Source organism: Canis lupus, chromosome 1, assembly GCF_011100685.1.
Source record: "Canis lupus familiaris isolate Mischka breed German Shepherd chromosome 1, alternate assembly UU_Cfam_GSD_1.0, whole genome shotgun sequence".
Classification (NCBI taxonomy): Eukaryota; Metazoa; Chordata; class Mammalia; order Carnivora; family Canidae; genus Canis; species Canis lupus.
Window position 1 is genome coordinate 122,373,179 of NC_049222.1, and position 20,512 is coordinate 122,393,690.

The 20,512-nt window shown below is 57.6% G+C and overlaps 1 long non-coding RNA gene across 1 annotated transcript in view; it reads right to left on the reverse strand.

The window, feature by feature from the left end:
- Positions 1–16,384, reverse strand: part of LOC119870687 — a 31,725-nt gene extending 15,341 nt beyond the window's left edge. Inside the window, exons 1-2 of the long non-coding RNA XR_005353241.1 lie at positions 16,261–16,384; positions 103–192 (exon numbers count right to left, since the gene is read on the reverse strand). This is a non-coding gene — a long non-coding RNA (uncharacterized LOC119870687). The remainder of the gene's footprint in view (positions 1–102; positions 193–16,260) is intronic.
- Positions 16,385–20,512: the final 4,128 nt, after the last annotated feature.

A 20,512-nucleotide genomic window follows, 5' to 3' on the forward strand; every position in this document is an offset into this window, starting at 1 on the left:
ATAGCAGCAACCACAACAAAAATGCTTGACCCTAGCGCATCCGCAATGAGATGAGCCCTCTGTGCACACTACTGGAGGGCACCAGAGGCCCGGCCTGTTTACCTGGTGGTCAAGGGTGCCTTCTTGGAAGTGGTGATGTTTAGGCTGAGCTGCTGATACAAGGATCCCAAGAAAGAACCTCAGGCCAGGACACTGCAAGTACAAAGCCCGAAGTTGCAAAGTAAATGGTATGTTTTAGAAAACAGTAGGGCAGTAAGTAGGACAGTTTATTAAGGGACAGGCCAGTGTCCCTTCCCAAGACTGCTCCCGTCCGACCACACCTACTTCCCACCAGGGACACCCAGGTGGGGCGCAGGGAGCTCTGGCCTGCCTCTCTGCAGCCCACGAAGGGCCCTTTGCCACCAGGAAGAGCAGCTAGGGTCCTTGAGGGCCATTGAGGCAGGAGGGGAGATCCTGTGTGTGGAACCGTTGCTGACCTGGGGTGCAGCCAGCGTCTGGAATCCCCAACCGACAAGGACCTGGCTATGGGCACCCAGAAGACCCCAGTTCCAGCCCCCAACCAGCATGCTGCACCCATTTCCTGAGGACGCAGGAGCAAAACGCCGCAGGCTCTGTGGCTTGGACTATGGACGCGCGTTCTCTCACGGAGCTGAAGGTCCAAGATGAAGGCGTCGGCCAAGCTTGTCCATCGGGGGGCTTGTTCCAGGCTTCCTCTTCCCTCCTTTCAGATCTGTGTCTAGATTTACCCCTTTTATAGGGACACCAGTCACATTATACTCAGGCCTCACGCTGCGCCCGTAGGGCCTCATCTTAACTAATCACATCTGCAATAACCCTGGTGGCAAATGAGGTCCCGGTCTGAGGCACTGAGCATTAGCACTTTGATTTGGGGTGAAGACAAAATCTAACCCACAACACACGGGGGCCAGGAGAGGTGGCATATCTGGCTTATCCTTCGGGGAGCCTGGCTGTGTGGCAGTGAGTGCGGCCTGGTGCAGGGTGGGTGGGGGGTGACGGTCCTGTCTGTCTATTCCCTCGCAGAACCAGCAGTTCCCAGGGGGACAGGGCTGGGTCCCACTTGCCCACCGCTGTAGCTCTAGGGTCTGGCACTGAGGAGGAGCTGCCACATGTCTATCACATGCAGGAAGGTGGAGAACTCCGGTCTTCCAGTCTCAGGGCACCCACCCGGCTGGGCAGTCATGAGCCCAGGCCCCCTGCACTACCCATCCAGCCTGGTTGGCTCTGGGGTCTATTTTTCCAGCTGGCCCCATCTCATCAACCAGCTGAGGTATGAGAGCCACTCTTTCCTGGCAGCTGGTGAGATGGAAGGGTTTGCTGGCCACACAGCACAACCCTTGGCTCATGCAGGTCCATTCTTTCTCCGGCCAGAGAGTGGTAACAAAACTGGAAAACACTCTTGGCTGTCCCTCAGCCTCTGGCACCCCTTCCTCAAGACCCTCAGAAGGTCATAACCCAGTGTGTGAACTCTTGGGAGCAATGCATGGGTGGGTGTGTGGATGGATGGATGGAGGGAGGGATGGTGGATGGACGGATGGGTGGATGGATGGGTGGATGGATGGACAGAAGGATGAATAGCTAGTGGATGGATGGGTGGATGCATGGATGGATGAATAGTGGATGGGAGGATGGACAGTGATGGATGGATGGACAGTGGATGGATGAGTGGGTGGGTGGGTGGGTGGATAGTGGGTGGAGGGATGGAGGGATGGGGGGATGGAGGAGTGGATGGATAGGGGAGGGAGGAAGTCTGTAAACTCGGCCAGAGTCCTCTTCTAGCTTTATCTTTTACTCCTCTGCTCTGTGAGCAACAGAACGAAGCCGGCAGCTCCCCGACGTCCCATGCCGTGGCCCTGTCGTCCCTGTGGTCCACAGGATCCCTACACACTTCCATATCTTACTCACCGTCATCTACCGTCCCGAGGACACCAACCCCCCGGGCTCCTCCCCTCCGGCAGTCGCTCCCCTCCCAAGGCCTGGCGGAGAGTCGACGGCCGCAGGCCGCCCAGGGTGGCTGCTCCAGCCCGCGAGGCCTGCTCCTCAGGTCCCCGAGCGGCTGTCTGCCACCCGACCGAAACCGACCAAGTGCCACCCGGTGGCTCATCCTGCAGAGGGCGGGAGGGTGCAACGCAGAGCGGGGCCCGCCACCCTGGGGCGCACAGCCGCCCTGCCGGCCGCCGGTCTCGTCAGCACCCACCATCCGGGTGAACAGGCCGTCCCCGACCCCGAGCTCCGGGCGCTTCTCCGCGCCGTCCTGCGAGCCACGCGGCCGCACCTGGGCTCCAGGCGAAGGGCTGAGCCAGAAGCCAGGCTGTGCTGGACGAAATGTGTGCAAAGGTGGAAAATGGGGCCCTCCTCCTGACTCCGTCCACCGACCAGGACCCCCACAGCTCACCTCCTCCTGGAAGCCTGTCCTGACTGCTACAGACGTTCACGGCCTCATCACCTCCTCCGAGCTGTCCCCCCGTCCAAGCATCACTAACCCGTGTCCCTGCCTGAGAGCCCAGCGGCTGGCCCGCCCGCTCCTCCGGGCTCTGCCTGGCTCGGGGGATGTGCGAGAACCCCCGCTCCGCTGGGGCCGACTGCCCGAGGCTGGGGGGCCTCAGCAAGAGTACGATTTCTGGGGGACACATGCAGAAACTCAGGTGTGAATGGGGAATGCCCCTTCCCTGACACCCCAGCCCACCCTCATTCTCTTCTTTCCGCTCCGTGGTTGGAGGCTCCGCAGCCCAGGCCTGACCAATCAGGGCACCACATCACCTCGGCCCCGGGACTGGCTCAGGGACAGACACATGTGACCTTTGTGGGAGCCTCTAAGGGGGTGCTAAGGTGATGGGAGCCGCTGCCGGTGAGAACGAAGCCACAAAGAGGAAAGCGGAGCTAAGGATGTTTGGGGAAAGCAGCACCTTCGTGTCCCAGCTTAGAAGCCTTGATCCAGCCATGCCTGAAGGCAACATGTTCCTTGAACAAATATAGTGTCGTTTCTGGTGAAGGGACAAGAGTTGGGTTTGTGTCACCTGCACCCAGACTCCCGGAATCATGGCAGATCCCAGAGCCAGTGCCACTCCTGTGGTCTGGGATCAGGGCCTCTCAGTGGCCATCGTCCTCTTCAGTCCCATGGGAAGCCTGGTGCCGCCGCGGCCCCCACTGCTCCCGTGCTTACCTGGGCAGCCGCGCACCCACGAAGGGCCTGATTTGTCTCCCCACCCCCTGCACGTGGCTGCAGAGCCGAGCGGTGGCCGTCCCACCCGGCTGGACGGTCCTTCCCCTCTGGCGGGGCCGCCTGCCTTCCTGCCACGGCGGCATGTCCCCATCGCACGATCTGTGGGCTCCGTGACCTTTCGGGCACATTTGCTCCTGGCGTGCTGGCCAAATGACAGGCCCTCCCTCGGGGCGCCCCGGGTCAATGGCCAATATTGACGGCCTGTCCCCCCCGCCGCAGGCGCCCGGCCGCCCTGTCACCGCGTCCTGCGTGTCGCCTCCGCGCCCCCACGGCCCCCGGGGCCCAGGCACAGGGGGGCTCCCGACCCCACCGGCAGCAGCAGGCCGAGTTTCTGGGGGAGCTTCCTGTGCTCCGAGCCCCAGCGTGGATGCGACGCGAGCCGAGGAGCTGCACTGTCCCCCCAGGTGCGTGCACCCCAGGCCCAGGGCCCCCGAGAGCCGCCCGGCCCCCGCCCCGCCGGGCCCGCACAGCCGGCCGCCCAGCTCCTGGGGCATCGCGGCACAATGGGCTTGGCGGCCCTGCCGCTTCCCAGGCGGATGTGATGGCAAATAGCAGGCGCTTGGCATATCTTCGGGATTTCTGAGCATAACAGAAATGTCAGGCGGATTTTAATGAAAGGCTGTGTGCTTCTGGGGATTGACAGGCCGACACAGAATCCTAATTTTCAGATGGCTTGTTCTCCGGGCTTTCAGCACCAGGGGCCAGAGCAGAGGGGAGCCCCCAGGGTCCCCCAGGGGCGGGCCTAGGCCATCCCCCGTTTGCAGGAGCAAACGCCCCACAGCCCTTCAGGGATCCGTCCCTGGGTGCCGAGTCCTGATTTAGAAACCAAATTATTTCTCTTCCTCACCCGCAGCAATTGGACACCTGCCTTTTGCCTACACTTTGTGAGCAACGCGTGGCGGAGGAGGTGGCGTCCGTCCCCTGGGCTGACGTCAGGAGGGCGGCGGGAGCACAGCCGGCGCCCTGGGCAGGTGCCACGTGGGCAGGTGCGGCGGGCGGGGGCTGCGCAGGGCAGCCCGCGAGGCCCAGTGATCACCCTTAGAGGGCAACCCCGCTTTCCTGGCCGGCCCCAGGGTGTCAGGGGGCCGGGGCCGGGACTAGGGCAGGGCCGGTCGTCCTCAGCGCGTGGGGAGATTGGCGTGTTCTGGAGAGAGCGCCTCCCCTTGGCTGAGCGTGCCAGCACCTGGGCCAGTGCGGCCTGGGAGCTGGGGAGACGCTGCTGAGCGAACCAGGCCGGTCGGGGGGACCTGCGCCCTCCCACCGCCCCGATCCAACACCCCACCTGGGGGTGCACAACTGACCCTCAGTTTGCTGCGCAAATGCCACTTTGTCCTCTCCCTTCGGAGGAGTTGGCGATGGCTCCCCTGGAAGTCCCTGGGCCCTGCTCCCCGGAGCTCGGAGCATTTGGGGGAACACAGCCCTCCACACAGTCACCCACGGAGCTGGGCCGTGAGCCCTGAGGGGTAGGACAGGGCACTGCTGGGGGGGGGCCTGCAGGGGGAGGACAGGGCGCTGCGGGGGGGGGCCTGCAGGGGGAGAACAGAGCGCTGCGGGGGGGGCCTGCAGGGGGAGGACAGGGCGCTGCGGGGGGGGCCTGCAGGGGGAGGACAGGGCATGGCAGGGGGGGCCTGCAGGGGGAGGACAGGGCACTGTGGGGGGGCCTGCAGGGGGAGGACAAGGTGCTGCGAGGGGGCCTGCAGGGGGAGGACAGGGAGCTGCGGGGGGGGCCTGCAGGGGGAGGACAGGGCGCTGCGGGGGGGCCTGCAGGGGGAGGACAAGGAGCTGCGAGGGGGCCTGCAGGGGGAGGACAGGGTGCTGCGGGGGGGGGCCCGCAGGGAGAGGACAGGGTGCTGCGGGGGGTCCTGCAGGGGGAGGACAGGGAGCTACAGGGGGCCCTGCAGGGGGAGGACAGGGTGCTGTGAGGGGGCCTGCAGGGGGAGGACAGGGTGCTGCGGGGGGGCCCTGCAGGGGGAGGACAGGGTGCTGCAGGGGGGGCCTGCAGGGGGAAGACAGGGTGCTGCGGGGGGAGCCCTGCAGGGGGAGGACAGGGCGCTGCGGTGGGGGCCTGCAGGGGGAGGACAGGGTGCTGCAGGGGGGGCTTGCAGGGGGAAGACAGGGAGCTGCGGGGGGGCCTGCAGGGGGAGGACAAGGTGCTGCGAGGGGGCCTGCAGGGGGAGGACAGGGTGCTGCGGGGGGGGCCCGCAGGGGGAGGACAGGGTGCTGCAGGGGGTCCTGCAGGGGGAGGACAGGGAGCTGCGGGGGGCCCTGCAGGGGAAGGACAAGGTGCTGTGAGGGGGCCTGCAAGGGGAGGACAGGGTGCTGCGGGGGGGCCCTGCAGGGGGAGGACATGGTGCTGCAGGGGGGGCCTGCAGGGGGAGGACAGGGCGCTGCGGGGGGAGCCCTGCAGGGGGAGGACAGGGCGCTGCGGTGGGGGCCTGCAGGGGGAGGACAGGGTGCTGCAGGGGGGGCTTGCAGGGGGAAGACAGGGAGCTGCGGGGGGGCCTGCAGGGAGAGGACAAGGTGCTGCGAGGGGGCCTGCAGGGGGAGGACAGGGCGCTGCGGGGGGGGCCTGCAGGGGAAGGACAGGGCGCTGCGGGGGGGGCCTGCAGGGGAAGGACAGGGCGCTGTGGGGGGGCCTGCAGGGGGAGGACAGGGCGCTGCGGGGGGGGCCCTGCAGGGGGAGGACAGGGCGCTGCGGGGGGGGCCCTGCAGGGGGAGGACAGGGCGCTGCGGTGGGGGCCTGCAGGGGGAGGACAAGGTGCTGTGAGGGGGCCTGCAGGGGGAGGACAGGGCACTGCAGGGGGGGCCTGCAGGGGGAGGACAGGGCAATGCGGGGGGGCCTGCAGGGGGAGGACAGGGCACTGTGGGGGGGGCCCTGCAGGGGGAGGACAGGGCGCTGCGGGGTCAAGGGCCCCCGTGGGCCATGGCCCAGGTCCAGGTGGGGAGAGCGCAGGGGTGAGGCCCGAGGGACGTGCCCGCGGTCCCCCGGGGCAGCTGGTGGGAAGGCCCAGGCACGGAGCAGCCACCACATGGCTCCGCACCCCAGCCCCGCTCTCCTCCGGGAGCTCCCTGCCCCTGGCACGCAGCCTCCCCCCTGCACTGGGGCCTCCTGTCGGGCCCTCGAATGCGCTGGGCTCGCTCCCAGGCTGCTGCAGCTGCCAGGACGCCGCTGGCCCGCCCGGCCACTCCCCGCCCTGCCCCTCGGGCTGGGGGACGCGGCCTGGGAGCCTTTGCTGGGGGCGGGCCAGAGCCCCGCCGCCCCTTCCAAGGGGATCCCGAGACCCCTGCCGTGCGCCCTGCGGAGCGGGGACCCTCGGAAGACGGGAGCCGTGGCCGCCCCGGGACACCGCGCAGGCCTGGCTGCCGGGTTCGGAAGGGGAGCGGCAGGCGGGCGCCCCTGTGCTGCTTCCCAGCGCGGGGACCACCCCCTGCAGGCCGGTGACCCCCCAGGCGGGGGGCGCCCCCTCCGCTCGACACCTCCAGATTCATCCTTGGTGGAGTCTCTGCCTGCTTCCTTGATGGGGGGGCGGTCTGGGAGCTGTGCACCTGCACCCCTGCTCTGCCGGGGACGGACGGGGCGCTGGGCCGGGCCTGGGCCCCGGGGCTCCTCCCGAGCCGCACGGTCCCAAACCCGCGGGGCGCAGCTGCACAACCTGGGCGAGGAGCAGGGATCGATGCGCTGCCCTATTGACGAAACCCCAGCCTACGCGGCCGGGTCCCTCATTTTTATGGTGTTCATGTATGTTGATTCATAGTGGTTTTGTCAATAAGAGAACACCGCACAAAGTCTTACAGTAAAACTGTCACCAAAAATTATTTATGGCTACAATGAGGGCAAATTATATATGGGAGGAGGTTTGTGATGGTGGCTCGGACAGAAGGCCAGGGACGAGGCCGGTGGCGGCCGGGGCCGGGGTGAGGGTCCCTGTGAATCCAGCGCCCGGAGGCCGGGCCGCAGTGCCCGCCGCCCTCGCCGTCCTCTGAGCCAGGAGGACGCCCCGACAGCGCCCCCGGGGCCCCCCTGATTATCGGGGGGTTCCCGCGCTCACCTCCTGGCCGCGAGCAGCACCAGCAAGAGAAGCTCCAAGGCGAGGAAACGAGCACCTCGTTCAGAAAACAAGGCGACCGCAGCTCGGCACCCCGCACCGCGAGGCCGAGGGACGCCGGGTGACCCGGGCCAACAGCGCCCACGACGACGGCTCCCCGCGTCCCGCAGGGAAAGCGGTTTGTGCTTTTCTCCCTGGGAAATGCAGTGACTCCCTCCTCTGCCATCTCACGGGCGCGGTATAAACTGTGGAGGCGGCGCCAACCCTACAAGCCGCTTTTCTTTTAAAATATAAATGTGCCAGAGGTGCGGGGTGCTGAGGGGTGGGGGCACCCGGCTCATTCGTGGCCCCTGCGGGTCCTGCGGACAGTAATTGGTGGGTGGCGAGCGGGGACATCAAGGGACACGGCCCCCCAGGGGGCCCCGGGGAGGCAGAGAGCTGGCGGGGGGGGGGGGGGGGGGGGGGGGGGGGACAGAGTGGGCGGCGCCTTCCCTGCAGCCAGGCCTGCTGCTGGGGCGATTGGCGAGGGGGCGGGGGTAATGTTTTTATTTTTATTATTTTTATTTATTTATTTTTATTTTTATTTTTATTTTTCCCTGGAATGTCTGCTTGGGGGCCAGGAATTCATACTTAACACCAATTGGTTGGGTAAGTGGGCAAGGATACGTGGTTTAAAAAAAAAAAAAAAATCAGTGGAAGATTTCTGCTCCATCCTGGCAGCCCTTTCCCTGCACATCTTTCTCTTTATGCGGTTTTGTCTCAGTGATTTGAGCATGTTCTAATTTTGTCATTCAAGCCATCTGACTTTCACTGCTCTATACAAACAAAACCTAATTTAGTCTGAGATGTTTTAAGTCATAACAATGACGGATGGCCAGGGTTCAGGTGTGCTGGAATATTTAAATACCTAGTCTATATTTTTCTGATATAAAGACAGGCAGCTTTTTGTACTCTGATTAATTACGATTTTGCATTTCAGAAAAAAAAATAGCTTTTTCTATTCTACATTATTAATTGGTTATTTAATTAGGAATTCTCCAAGCTTCAGATGTTGGGAAGCTAAATCTGTGAGTGGGTTTAAAAAAAGCCGAGCTCCATCCTGTTGCCTTTTTGTATCTTATGAAGGTCACAATAAGACGTGATTGTTTGGCATAGCGGCAGTGAATTATGCCACCCAGACAAGCTTTTAACCTATGTGCCTTCGCTCTGAGTGAGACACACGGGCATGTGCTCTCTTTAAACCGTTCTCTATTGAAGAGGATTCAATCACCATAATGAATCTGAGGCCAGGCAGCAATCTTCCGCACTGAAAGAATTTCTAAAAGATTGTAGAATTTGTAAAACGAACAGCTCGCAGACTAAATGGCTGTGTGGGTGAATCAATTATTGCAAGGCCCCGAGTAGTCATAATATTTAGTACATATCATAGAGTGTTTCAGGTACAATAAGATATGCTCGTTTTTCCCCGTTCCTGCTGGAAGTGGTCCCGGACGCCTGCAAACGCCCCGGCGGATCTCGGCAGCCCGCGAGAGCCGGGTCAGGCCGACCGCGTCCACACTCGCACACGCGCTCACACGCACTCACAGGGACACGGGCTGGAGGCGGGGGCCTGGAGCGCGGGGGCGGGGGTGCCCCCCACCCCGCCGAGGCCGCCCCGCCGGCCCACAGAGATGCTAAGTTGCCAGTTCTCTTTTTTGAGAGCCTGGTTTTGAACCGTTTCCTTATTAATACAATAATTATTTTTCTCTGACAGCACCATTTATAACCATCTACTCTGTGTCCAACTAGCCCTGTTTTCATTAATCAATGGACATGGAGACGACTGTCATCACCTCTCTGGATTATGACTTATCGGCCTCGTGCAGGCTCCTTTCGGGTGGACACGCATCGGGTGAGGACGGAGCCTCCCTGGCTCGTGGCGGGGCCGCTTCCGTCGCCGGGCCGGGGGCCGCCTGCAGACCCTGCTTCAGGGAGGGCCTCCCGGGATCCCCCAGGAGGGCCAGAAAAGCCGGCCCACGGTGCCCCGAGGCCTTGCCAGGCGGGCCGCCCGAGCACGGTGGGGAGGGCCGCCCGGGCCCGCGGGGAACTCCGAACACTGTCCACTGTCATTGGGCGACAGTCCCCACTTGTTGGAATATACGAGCAAACCTGCAATGAGGCTAAGAGTGTGGTGAGAGGGGACAGCCCAGGGGTTTGGGCTGAGGCAGGGCCCCGCGGGGGCCGCCCTAGACGGAAGCTGGGGGTCCCCCCACATGCAGCCCCCAGGGCCTCCCGTGAGCACTGCAGGGACCACTCCCCTCTTGACAGCATTGTGTCCCGAAGGGAACACGCAGCACACTGTCGCTCAAAGCCCAGAGGTGGTCTGCGCATGCCCTTAACATGTGCTCCCTGGATGACTCTTGACACTTGGAAGCGCAGGAAGCCACAACTGCAGGGGGGTGGAAACATCTGCTCCACGATGACCTGCAGCCCGGCTTTGCTGCCATGGCTGTCTGTGGGTCAAAGACACTCAGTGACGTAGCAGCTCCCCCTTCTCAGCTGGTAAGCAGATAAACAAGAAAGCCTCTCACATACTCCATGCAGGTCGTTCCTCTAGTGAATGTCAACCTTGAGCCTCTTTTCTGATAAAAAGCAAAGAAGTAAGTCTTTTTTTTTTTAATTTCTTTTTATTTTTAATTTTTTTGACTTACAAGGAAGGCTGCCAGTAGGCTTCAGGGCCAGGACCCGAGCCTGGATCTCAGGAAGTCTCTCTTCCTCCCACGGGGCATCTCCCGGCTGGGTGCTCCTCCCCTAACCAGGTCCTCCTCGGATCACTAGGGCAGCCACGGCTCCCCCTCCAAAAAGAGCAGATGTCATCTTCCCAAATGGACCCAGGGCACAGATCCTTCACTAGCTCGACGAGCTCACTCAAGCAGCAGCAATGGGCCAGACTTTCCATTCTGAAACATCCTCTCAGGTAAGCTCCCAACAGCCTCTTTCTCATACTCCGCTGAGGGCAAAGGGGAATAAACAGAACCAGCCTGGGGAGCTGCATGGCAAAAAGATCCGTGGATAAGGACGATCAAGTGCCTGGGAAGTGATCCACAAAATACATTTAGAACTTTTGCAGGGAAAATCACAGGGCTTGACTGTGAGCTCCTGAAGAAATCTCCACCAAATCGAGAAATGTACCATATTCATGGATAGGAAAGCATAACGTCGCATAGATGTCACTGCCACCCACCTGCTCGACTATTCCATTCAAAGTCCTAATGGGGACTTTAAAGGAAACTTGCTAAATGATGCCCAAGAATAAGAAGCCACAAATAGCCGAGATACCTCTGCAGACGAGTGGAGAGGAAGGACCACCCCACCTTATGCCGGCACTCAGTGGGAAGCTTCAGTAATTCAGGCAGTGCGGTAATAGCACAAAAGGAGAAACAAACCCGCCAGAGAAACACGGAGCCCCGAAACAGAACCTCACGCTCAGGGACGAGGTAGGTGGTGCATGACAAAGTCATGTCAGAACAGCTGAGGGCAAAAGGAACTATGAAATAGATGAAGTTGGTTGGGGGCAGGGGGGAATGATTAGCTGTCTGGAAACGGCAGTAATGGCATCTTCTCACACCATGTTGGAAAACCAAGTCCAGATGGATTAAAGACCTAGATGTTAAAAACAGAACTTTAAACATCTTAGTAGAAAATATGTCTAAATGTCATTTAGAGCTCAGAGTAGGAACATATTTCCTTTAACAGGCATCAGTGACTATAGAGAAAAAGATGAATACATTTGACCATACTAAAATTGAGAATTTAAAGAAAATTAAGAGTCTTATGTTTATCGAAAGATAACTTTGAGAGTAAAAAGACATAACTGACAAAAACTTAGTATTGCCAATGTATTGAACCATATTATCGATGAGAAGAGCGAAAGCAACCCAATGGAAGGCAGGCAAGAGTAAGAGTTTTGCAAAAGGTAAAAAACTATGGCCAATATGTTTATATATATATTTTTTAATTTTTATTTATTTATGATAGTCACACATTGAGAGAGAGAGAGAGGCGGAGACATAGGCAGAGAGAAGCAGGCTCCATACACCGGGAGCCCGATGTGGGATTTGATCCCGGGTCTCCAGGATCGCGCCCTGGGCCAAAGGCAGGCGCTAAACTGCTGCGCCACCCAGGGATCCCCAATATGTTTATATTAAGAGAAGATGCCACAGACCGAATGTCTGTGTCCCTCCAAAAATGGGCACGTTGAAACTTCATGGAGGTTTCATGAAGTATTTGGAAAATTCATGAAGTATTTGGAGGCGGGGCCTTTGGGAAGTGATGAGGTCATGAGGGTGGAGCCCACGCGAAGGGGATTGGTGCCCTTATGAGAAGAAATGGGGGAGAGATGATGTCTCTCTGTTCACTATGTAAGGATTCACACAGCAAGAAGGCAGCCTCTGTAAACTATGAAGAAGGCCTCCACCAGGGCCAGATCCTCCAGGGGCCAGGCCTGCCAGGGGCCAGATCCGCCAGGGGCCAGATCCACTAGGAGCCAGATCCGCCAGGGGCCAGATCCATCAGCACCGTGGGCTCAGACTTCCCGCCCAAGCAAAGATAGATCAACATGGCTGGTGATCAGGGAAATGCAATCCAGACCCTAATGAGACACAATTTTACACTATTTGACTGACAGATAGTAACAGTTTAAGAACACCGAGTGTTAGAGAGGACGTAGATCCACAGAAGGTCTTCTACACTGTTGGAGAGGCAACCCCTTCAGAAAAAAAGAGCGCGTAGTCATCCCCTAACGTTGAATATTCACAGTTAATTCTCCTCCTAAGTGCATGTTCCCCAGAGAAAGTCCTGCACGTGTATAAAAGGAGCCACATGCAAGAACGTTAGTCGCAGCTCCGCGCACCATGTCGAGAGCCTGGAAACAACCCAAATACTCATCAGCAGAAGACTAGAGCCCTGGTGTGTATTTTCACTCAGTGGAACGTGAGTGAACCATGGTGAGACCCAACAATGCGGAAGCATCTCAGTGATCAAGTATTAATTGCGAAAAACTAAGTCACCGAACAGTACATCGAGGATGGCACCCTCTGAAAGTTCAAAACAACGAAATAAAAATACTTGATTTTGAGAATACGATATAGGAAAGCAAGGGAATGAGCAGAGAACTGAGAAGATAATTGCCTTGGGTGGGGGAGGTGGGCAGATTGGGGGAATCCTAGATCACTGTCAAGGTTTTAGTTTGCGTTTTGAACGGCGGGCTCATGTTATTTATTTAAAATATCACTGAAACGATCACACTATGTAAAGAGGCAAGGATGCGCGTGTATGAACCAAAGAATGTGGCAGGTCCGTTCTACGTATGCAGGTCCGATTTTGCAGAAACGTGCCTGCTTTGGTCTATCAATTCCTCACCCAGGCATTCACCCGAAGGAAAAGAATCAGGTGTGTGTGTGCAAAGAGCTGTGTCCAAAGCTGTGCAGGACCAGATTGTTTCCAACAGCAGAAAACCAGAAAGAACATTAATGTCCAACAATAGGGGATGGACTGAATAATCATAAAGTGCCATCATGCGATGGGAGGCTACAGAAATTTAAAAGTGAGGTGAGATGTTGTACAGACATTCACCGTAGAGGGGAAAAAAAAAAAAACAACAAAAATGTCCTGCAGCAGAACAGCTACGCCTCTGACATCGTGGTGCGATTCCAGGTGACTCTAGGTGATTCTATAAGAGGTAAATGTGAGAGAAAGTAAAAGAAACAGTCCCACAGCTGGTGCACGGAGAGGCCTCTTGTGCAGATATCGAAAGGGTTATCATTGCCTCATACCAGCCAAGGGGACACTTTTATTTACCATTGTAATGGTTTATATTTTAAATTTAAATATTTAAGAGCTGTACAATAAAATGTACACACTTGGGGGAGAGAGAGAAAAGTATAAATAAGTGCCCCCAGAATCCCTCTAACATTGATGTTGTTCCTTCTGGCCTTTTCTGTTGCTGTAAGTTGATTTTGTGCATCATCTTGCTAGGCCAGGGTGCCTAGTTATTGGTCAAATGCCAGCGTAGGTGTGGTTTTGAAGGTATTTTTTAGATTAATAATTAAATCAGTAGATTTTCAGAAAGGGAGACAGAACATGAGAGACTCCTAACTCTGGGAAACGAACTAGGGGGGGGAAAGGGAGGTGGGCGGGGGGTGGGGGTGACTGGGTGACAGGCACTGAGGGGGCCCTTGACGGGACGAGCACTGAGTGTTATTCTATATGTTGGCAAATTGAACACCAATAAAAAATAAAGTTATATATAAAAAAATAAATAAATCAGTAGATTTTGAGCAAGAACAGATTAACCTCTGTAATATGGATGGGCCTCGTCCAATCAGTTGAAGGCCTGAAGAGAAAATCCTGAGGTTCCCCGAAGGAGGAGGGAATCCTGCCTCCAGGCAATCGTCATATTGAAGATGCAACATCAACCCTTCCCTGGGTCTCCAGATTCGGGGGCTCGCCAGCCCCAACACTGGCATCCGCCAATTCCTTAAAACGACCCCCCCCCATTCTCCACACGGATGTGCACACACGCACGCGCATGTGTCTGTGTCTGTGTGTGTGTGTGTACACCTTGTTGGTTCTGTTTCTCTAGAGAACCCTGACTACCATATTTGCGTTTAGGTCCTTTTTACAAAATCGAGCTTTCGTGTAACACGGAATGCGTCACGCACATTGGCCAACACTATTTAAAGAGTCTCCAAACGCCAAGATGTAACGGCCACCTACCACATTTTTTTATCGTTCATTCTCCACTAGTTCCTGACTATCGGACCCTGGGATTTTTTTCAGTATCTCACTACCGTACGTAACGGTGCCACTACCGGGCTGGGATTATAATCCTTGTATCTCTGATCAACTTGCTTTTGAGAGACACTGTGAAGAGACACTCGATCAAGAGGCAGGGCCCAGGGTCCTAGAGTTGTAGGCCCGGCCTGACCCTTGGGCAGCTTCCCCGCTCTGGCGGCAGCGGGGTGACCTGCTATTCCGGGGGCGCCTCCCAGCCGTCCTCTCTGACCCCTTGGCTGCGACCAGTCCGGTCCCCGGCCCCCGCTCCACACCCCTGGCCCCGTCTCCCCCTAGACCGAGGCCTGTGGGAGCCCCCTCCACCCTGACCATCCTCTGTGCCCCCTCGGGCCTCCACGGGCTACCGCCCGCCCCGGCGGACTCACGCTGCCTCCCACACCCGAGGGCCGCGGCCCCACTGCCCGGCCTCCGTGCCCTCCACCGCCGTGCCAGCGCTCGGCCGTCCGGGGCGCTCCGAGGAGGACAGGCCGGAGCGCGGCTGGCTCGAGTCCCGGGGCGGGGCTCCCGCGGCGTGGCCTGCTCTGGCCCGGGCTCCTGCATCTCTTCACCTGACGGCCATCCTCACCTGTGCCCGACCCAGGCGCTGAGGCCCCAGCTGCTCTGCACCCCGCCCCCCCCCGTAGGCGTCTGCCCGCGAGCACCCTGGTTCCGACCACAACATACACATTAAACCTGCTCCCTCTGACCCACTGTCGTAGCGTCCACATGAGTACACAGTCTCCGGTCCCCCCCCACAGCCACTTCCGAAGGGAGCAGAGCCACTGCTGTTCTTTCCCCTGTGAGTCGGACCGAGTCACTGTCCTGCCCGGAACCCTCAGACCTTCCCCCTGCCCCGAGAAGAACACCTGCCCTCGGCAGGCAAGAGCCTGGTGGCTCCAAGCACATGGTGCCCTCTCTGCACCCCACGCAGGCAGGTGCGCCTGCCTCAGGGCCTTGGCACTGGCCGTCCCCGCCCCCCCAGCCACTCCCCAGGGCTCCCTCCCGCTCACCGTCCAGCTCTTGGCGCTGCCGCCCCAGCCCCTTGGAGCGGCCTCTCCCCACCCCCGGCCGCGCCGAGTTTCTCTCTCGGGGCCCATGTTCCGTTGATGTCCTCGTCCTCCTCACTAGACCCAAAGCTGCATGAGGGCAGGGCCCGGAGCCGGCCTGCTTCCCACTCTGTCCCCAGCACCCACCACGTCCAGGGGCTCAAGACACGCTTGTGGCTAAACAAATGAACGCTGAGGGAGCCAAGCCCGGAGAAGCAGCAGCCTCCTCGGGGCAGGAAAGCCACCCAGGCGGGCACCTGCGTCCCCGCGGCGCTCAGATGTGTCCTCGGAGCCCTGCGGGGCAGGGGGGAACAGCAGGGATGCGGGCACCGCCCGGCCACCAGGAGGGGGGCGGAGGCGGAGGCAAGATGCAATATACCAGGTAAAAGAAGATGAACGGCTGACAGCCCCGTCCCACAGGTCCCTCATCTCCTTCCCACCGGGTGCCCCTGTCTGTGCCCCTCCCTGTGCCCGCCCCTCCCCGTCTGTGCCCCTCCCTCTGCCCCTGTGCCCCTCCAGGACCCGATGAGCTGCAGGCGGCGGGTGTGCACCACTCGGGGTGTCCCTAGGCCTGGGCAGCCAGCAGTGGGCACAGAGGCCACCGGCCCTCGACCCTCCGCAGTCAGTGGGCAGCCGGAGGAGGCGCTGGGCACGCGCTGGGCTGGATTTCCGTCCACACAGACCCGCAGGGAGCGGTTCGGGCGGCTGTGGGCCAGCAGGGCCCGCGGTGAGAAACTCTGCACCTCCCCTCCCGTGGGGTCCTCCCTTCTAACCTGGAGACCCCCGCTCCCCTGCCCGTCCCCCCGCAAGCGCTAAAGGAAGGTTTTCCAAGTCAAGCCCAGGGCCTGGGGGAAGCTTTTTTTTTTTTTTTTTAAATTGGAGTTCAATTTGCCAACATATAGCATAACCCCCAGTGCTCATCCCGCCAAGTGCCCCCCTCAGTGCCCGTCACCCAGTCACCCCCACCCCCCGCCCACCTCCCCTTCCACCACCCCTAGTTCCTTTCCCAGAGTTAGGGGTCGCTTGTGTTCTGTCTCCCTTTCTGATATTTCCCACCCATTTTCTCTTTCTGGGGGAAGCTTTTCCCGCTGCGAGCCGCCGAGCCTCCGCTCACCTGAAGGCCTGGTGAATCCCGGCCGCCAGTCCGAGGAGGTGGTGATGGGACAGAGGCGAGGAAACCGGACCAAAGCAAGTCTTTTGGGGCAAAGGAAACTAGCACCCAGGCCCCCCAAGCTGGCATGGCCACCCCCGTGTGAGCCCCATGCACAGCACCCCTGCCTCCCCAGTCCCCAGCCACGCGGCCTTCGGCGGAGGCCACCCCGACCTTTGCAGGGAGGAAACGACTCCTCCAAGGATGACAAGTGACCCCAGGGCACAGCGGGGCTGTGAGGCTGGGCTCCCCGACCCCGGGGCTGCCCTCCAGGCCACGGGCGCGCGCGGGGGATGATCCCCTGGGAACAGAGGGCCGAGGACACAGCCCTGCTCCTGGTTCCAGAGACGTGGACCTCCCCCAGAGAGTCCTCTGGCATTCCCGCTGACGGCGCCAAAGGCACAGAAAGACCAGGCCGCTGCCCCCAAGGGCTCCCCCCAAGCGCAGGGGCTGCAGCACCTGCCCCACGGCTGCCGAGCCCCCGCCCGGGGCCCCTCTCCCTGGGATTCCTCCACGCAACACGCACTCGCTTAAAATTTGGGAGCTGGAGAGGGAGCCTTTCTTCCTTGAGAAATTCTCGACGTGTTCGCCCTGCAAGCTTGGGCCGCTGGTCCCCGGGGCGCCGGGAGCCGGGGTCCTCACCCCCACACAGGCTGGGTACAGACACTTGTTTATACGGAGCTATAGCACGCTCTTGATTGCACAGCAGTGCAGCCTGCTGATGAGGTCTGCTGTTGACATTTCAGCATTAGCTGGCTTTTGTCAATTGTGGCAGCCTAAGAAATTCTATCTTAAGGGCTGCTCTTTATTAAATTTGCAAGATACAAAACTGACTGACAAATAGTCTCCTTTCCCTTTGCAAATGCATAAATATTGGTCAGCAACTCTAAAGTAATTAAAATGTTCCAAATTTAAACAAAAATGTAATTGCCAAAGAGTTTTACAACGACTGGGGTATCCTCTCCTTGGCTCGACACCACATCTTCTTAGTATTTTTTAACATTTATCAAGCACACAGATCTTGGGGGATTCGAATGGGGGCGAGGAGGCAGAGGAAAGAACATTTACGTGAGCCTCCTTGTTCTGTTTTACTAAACTTTGTCACAGAATCTTCTATGCAACTCTTTTATGTGCTGTTGGTGACATAATCCTGTTTTTTTTTTTTTTTTACCAGCCATTATATATGATAAATAAAACAATGCTCTGAAAACACTGAGATCTCTCATCAATGTCATTGTGAAAAGGGCCCAGATAAATGAGTCCTGGAATCAAAGGCAGATGACATGGCTGACCATGTATCATCTTCTATGTATTGAACGTACTCTTTGTAAAGATAGAGCGGTAATAAAAAGTGGTATTGTGTGCTCTGAAAGGCTGTGTGGGTCTGTGCATGACTAATCTGTCTTTCTGCATTATTTTATTCAATCTTCTCTGACTTTATGCCTTTGACATTTTTGCTACACTCAGTAAATTTGAGTGAATAGGCAATTTTAAAGAATTTTTATAGGGCTTCAGAGAAGTCATATGCAGACTGTATCTTTGTTCAAATTTAACAGTTTAAATATTTCCTTTGTCTGGGGTGCAGAGTGATCTTTAGACAAAAAAAAAAAAAAAAGAAAGAAAAAGAAAAGAAAAAGAATGCTTTAACCTTAAGATTTTAACAATGTTTCCTGACACAGTTCAATTATTAAAAAAAAAAAAAAAAAAAAGCAAAAAACAAAGCAGCAGAACAACAAGCTTATAATCAAGGAGGTGCCAACTTTTTCTATTTTATCATTATTATAAACAGGAGACTGGCCTCTTTCTGAAGATTAAGGCATTCCTTTTTTCTGCAGAAACCAGAGATGCAGAAGATGTAGTTTTTAAAAAGGGATTATTTTGAATCTAGACTTCAGAATGGGCTCGAGACCACCCCGTTTCCGACTCCCTGCTGCGAGGACAGTTGTGTCCAAGTAAATAAGGACTCCACTGCATGCCTTTAACTCACATGTTATCAGCTCATTATCTAACCTGTAACATCTGCGGAGCTAAGCACTTGAGTTTAGGTCACTTACGCCACAGAACATGCAATACGAAATAAAGAATTCTCTCCCTTGCTAAGTCGGGCCGAAGTCCTCACCTGAACTAAGTGAGAACATTCCAGGAAACTCCCCCCCTTCTATTTAGGCTGCTCAACCATTCACAGGAAAACGGATTTCTTCATAAAACTGTCTGGGTGGGCAGGTGCTGGCCTCATAGTTTGGGCTTATAAAGAGTTTCTGAGAGGCTCAACTATCCAAGCGCCCCTAAACGTCAGGCGAGCCCTTCCCGGTAGAGCCGGACCGCCAGGTACAGTTGATCGGATCCATAATGTCACACACAGTCCGCGTATTCTACTCGGACGACTCACTCCAGGCCACCTCCACAGCGTCCCTGAAAACTTGTGTGTGGACAGTGGAGGCGCTTTCGGGACACCCGACCTCAGGATTCCCTTCTGGGCCAGGTGGGCAACTCGGGCGACGGGTGACCGCCGCGCTCCCCCGGCCGGTGCGGCCGAGCCTCAGTGCCCGGGCCCTGGAGTGCGGCCCGGGGTCGGGTCACTGGCACGCAGCGTCCCCAGACACAGGCAGGGCCGGGCGAGGCATCGGGCTGTCCTCTCGGGCCTCGTGCAGCCCCAGCCGGCCCACACCGGCCCTCCGCGTCTGCCGGGCCGCAGGTTCGATCCCCCCCACGGGAGCCCAGGGCAGGGCCGGCCGTGCTGAGAGTCCTCCACGGGGAAGCCGGACACTGGTGTGCGGTGGCCAGAGGCGGGTCGTGGGCGAGAGCAGGGGAGGGCTTACTGGGGCCAGGGAATGTTCTTTCGCGTTCTCGCTCTCAGAAAGGAGCCTGCACTGACCGAGTGTGAGCAGCTCCAGAAGCACGGGAGCCTGGCCGGGGTCCACGCACCACGAGACAGTCGTCAGGAGCGGCCCTGGTGTCCCCGCCGCCCCCACAAGCCGCACGCCCTCCGCCACGCTCACTGGGTGGGAGACAGCTCACATCTCCCTGAGGACGCCCGGTAATAAATGCACGGGTCCGATGCGGGGTCCCGAACACTGGTCTAATCATCCAGCAGAGAATGAGACCTGGATGCATCGTGTCTGGGCGGGTGACTTCCGCCTTGTAAATGGATAAACATTTCACATCTCCGTGTAAGGCTGGAACACGAGCCCCCTATCTTTTTTCATAGCCGACACAAACAAATACTACTTTTTATCACTGCAAAGCACTTGATGTAAGTTCATTAAAATGAAAGATTTCAGAGAGCCCCCAAATGTAGGATATGATTTATGTATAGATCCCTGATAACAGATGTGGCTTTCTATTATTTTCCTACCACATAAAGAAGTAATCCTGCTCCTGCAGGAAGGATGTGTTACCTTCCTCTTTATGAACCATTTTCATAAAACTGAAGAAACAACGAACGCATCCATGATTAGCGATGACAGTTTCCCATTGATTTATTTGACTCACGGTCCTAGGCCGAGGCCTGGTTTCCAGGGCTGTCGCGTCTCTGCACATTTTTATTAAATAATAAAACTCGAAACTGGGATGACCCGCGATCTCCAAAATAAAGAGGGGATAAAATGTTGTACAACTCCAGAGATCTTAGCAATGTCATCGAGCGGAAGGTGGGATGTGCCTTTCCAGAGCCCTGCTCTTTAAAAGTGAACGGGTGGCGGGGGCCCCCTCGCCAGCGCGCTTTCCACCCAGCCTGAGCTCTCTATGCTTGAGAGCACCTTATGATGCTGTAACTAACCTCAAACCTGGAACAGCAGGGGGCCAACAAACCTCAGAATACAGCAATGTCATGCTTTACGGGCACTCTCTCAGCAACAGCATGAATGAGGGGGGAAATTGGTTGCCTAGGAAACCCTCTAGTCCTGGTAATTATTACTGTAACTGACTGCACACCCCACCTATAACAGAAATGAATAATAATTTATAACCGCTGACTGGCAGCTTTCTGCCGGTGCCTCTGCTCACCACTGCTACCTACTGGCGTGCAAAATTACTGACATGCAAGCGGTGGGGTTTGCCACGGAGCAAACCACCACTAGAAAGAACCTTCAGAGAAATCTTCCATCTTCCTCCACCGGTTTCTGAATATAGTTCACGCAAATTGCTGCTCGATCGATAGAGCAAAAAATGAAAAGTGCTTTGTGCTCGTGTATACAATGGGGGTTGAACAATCTAA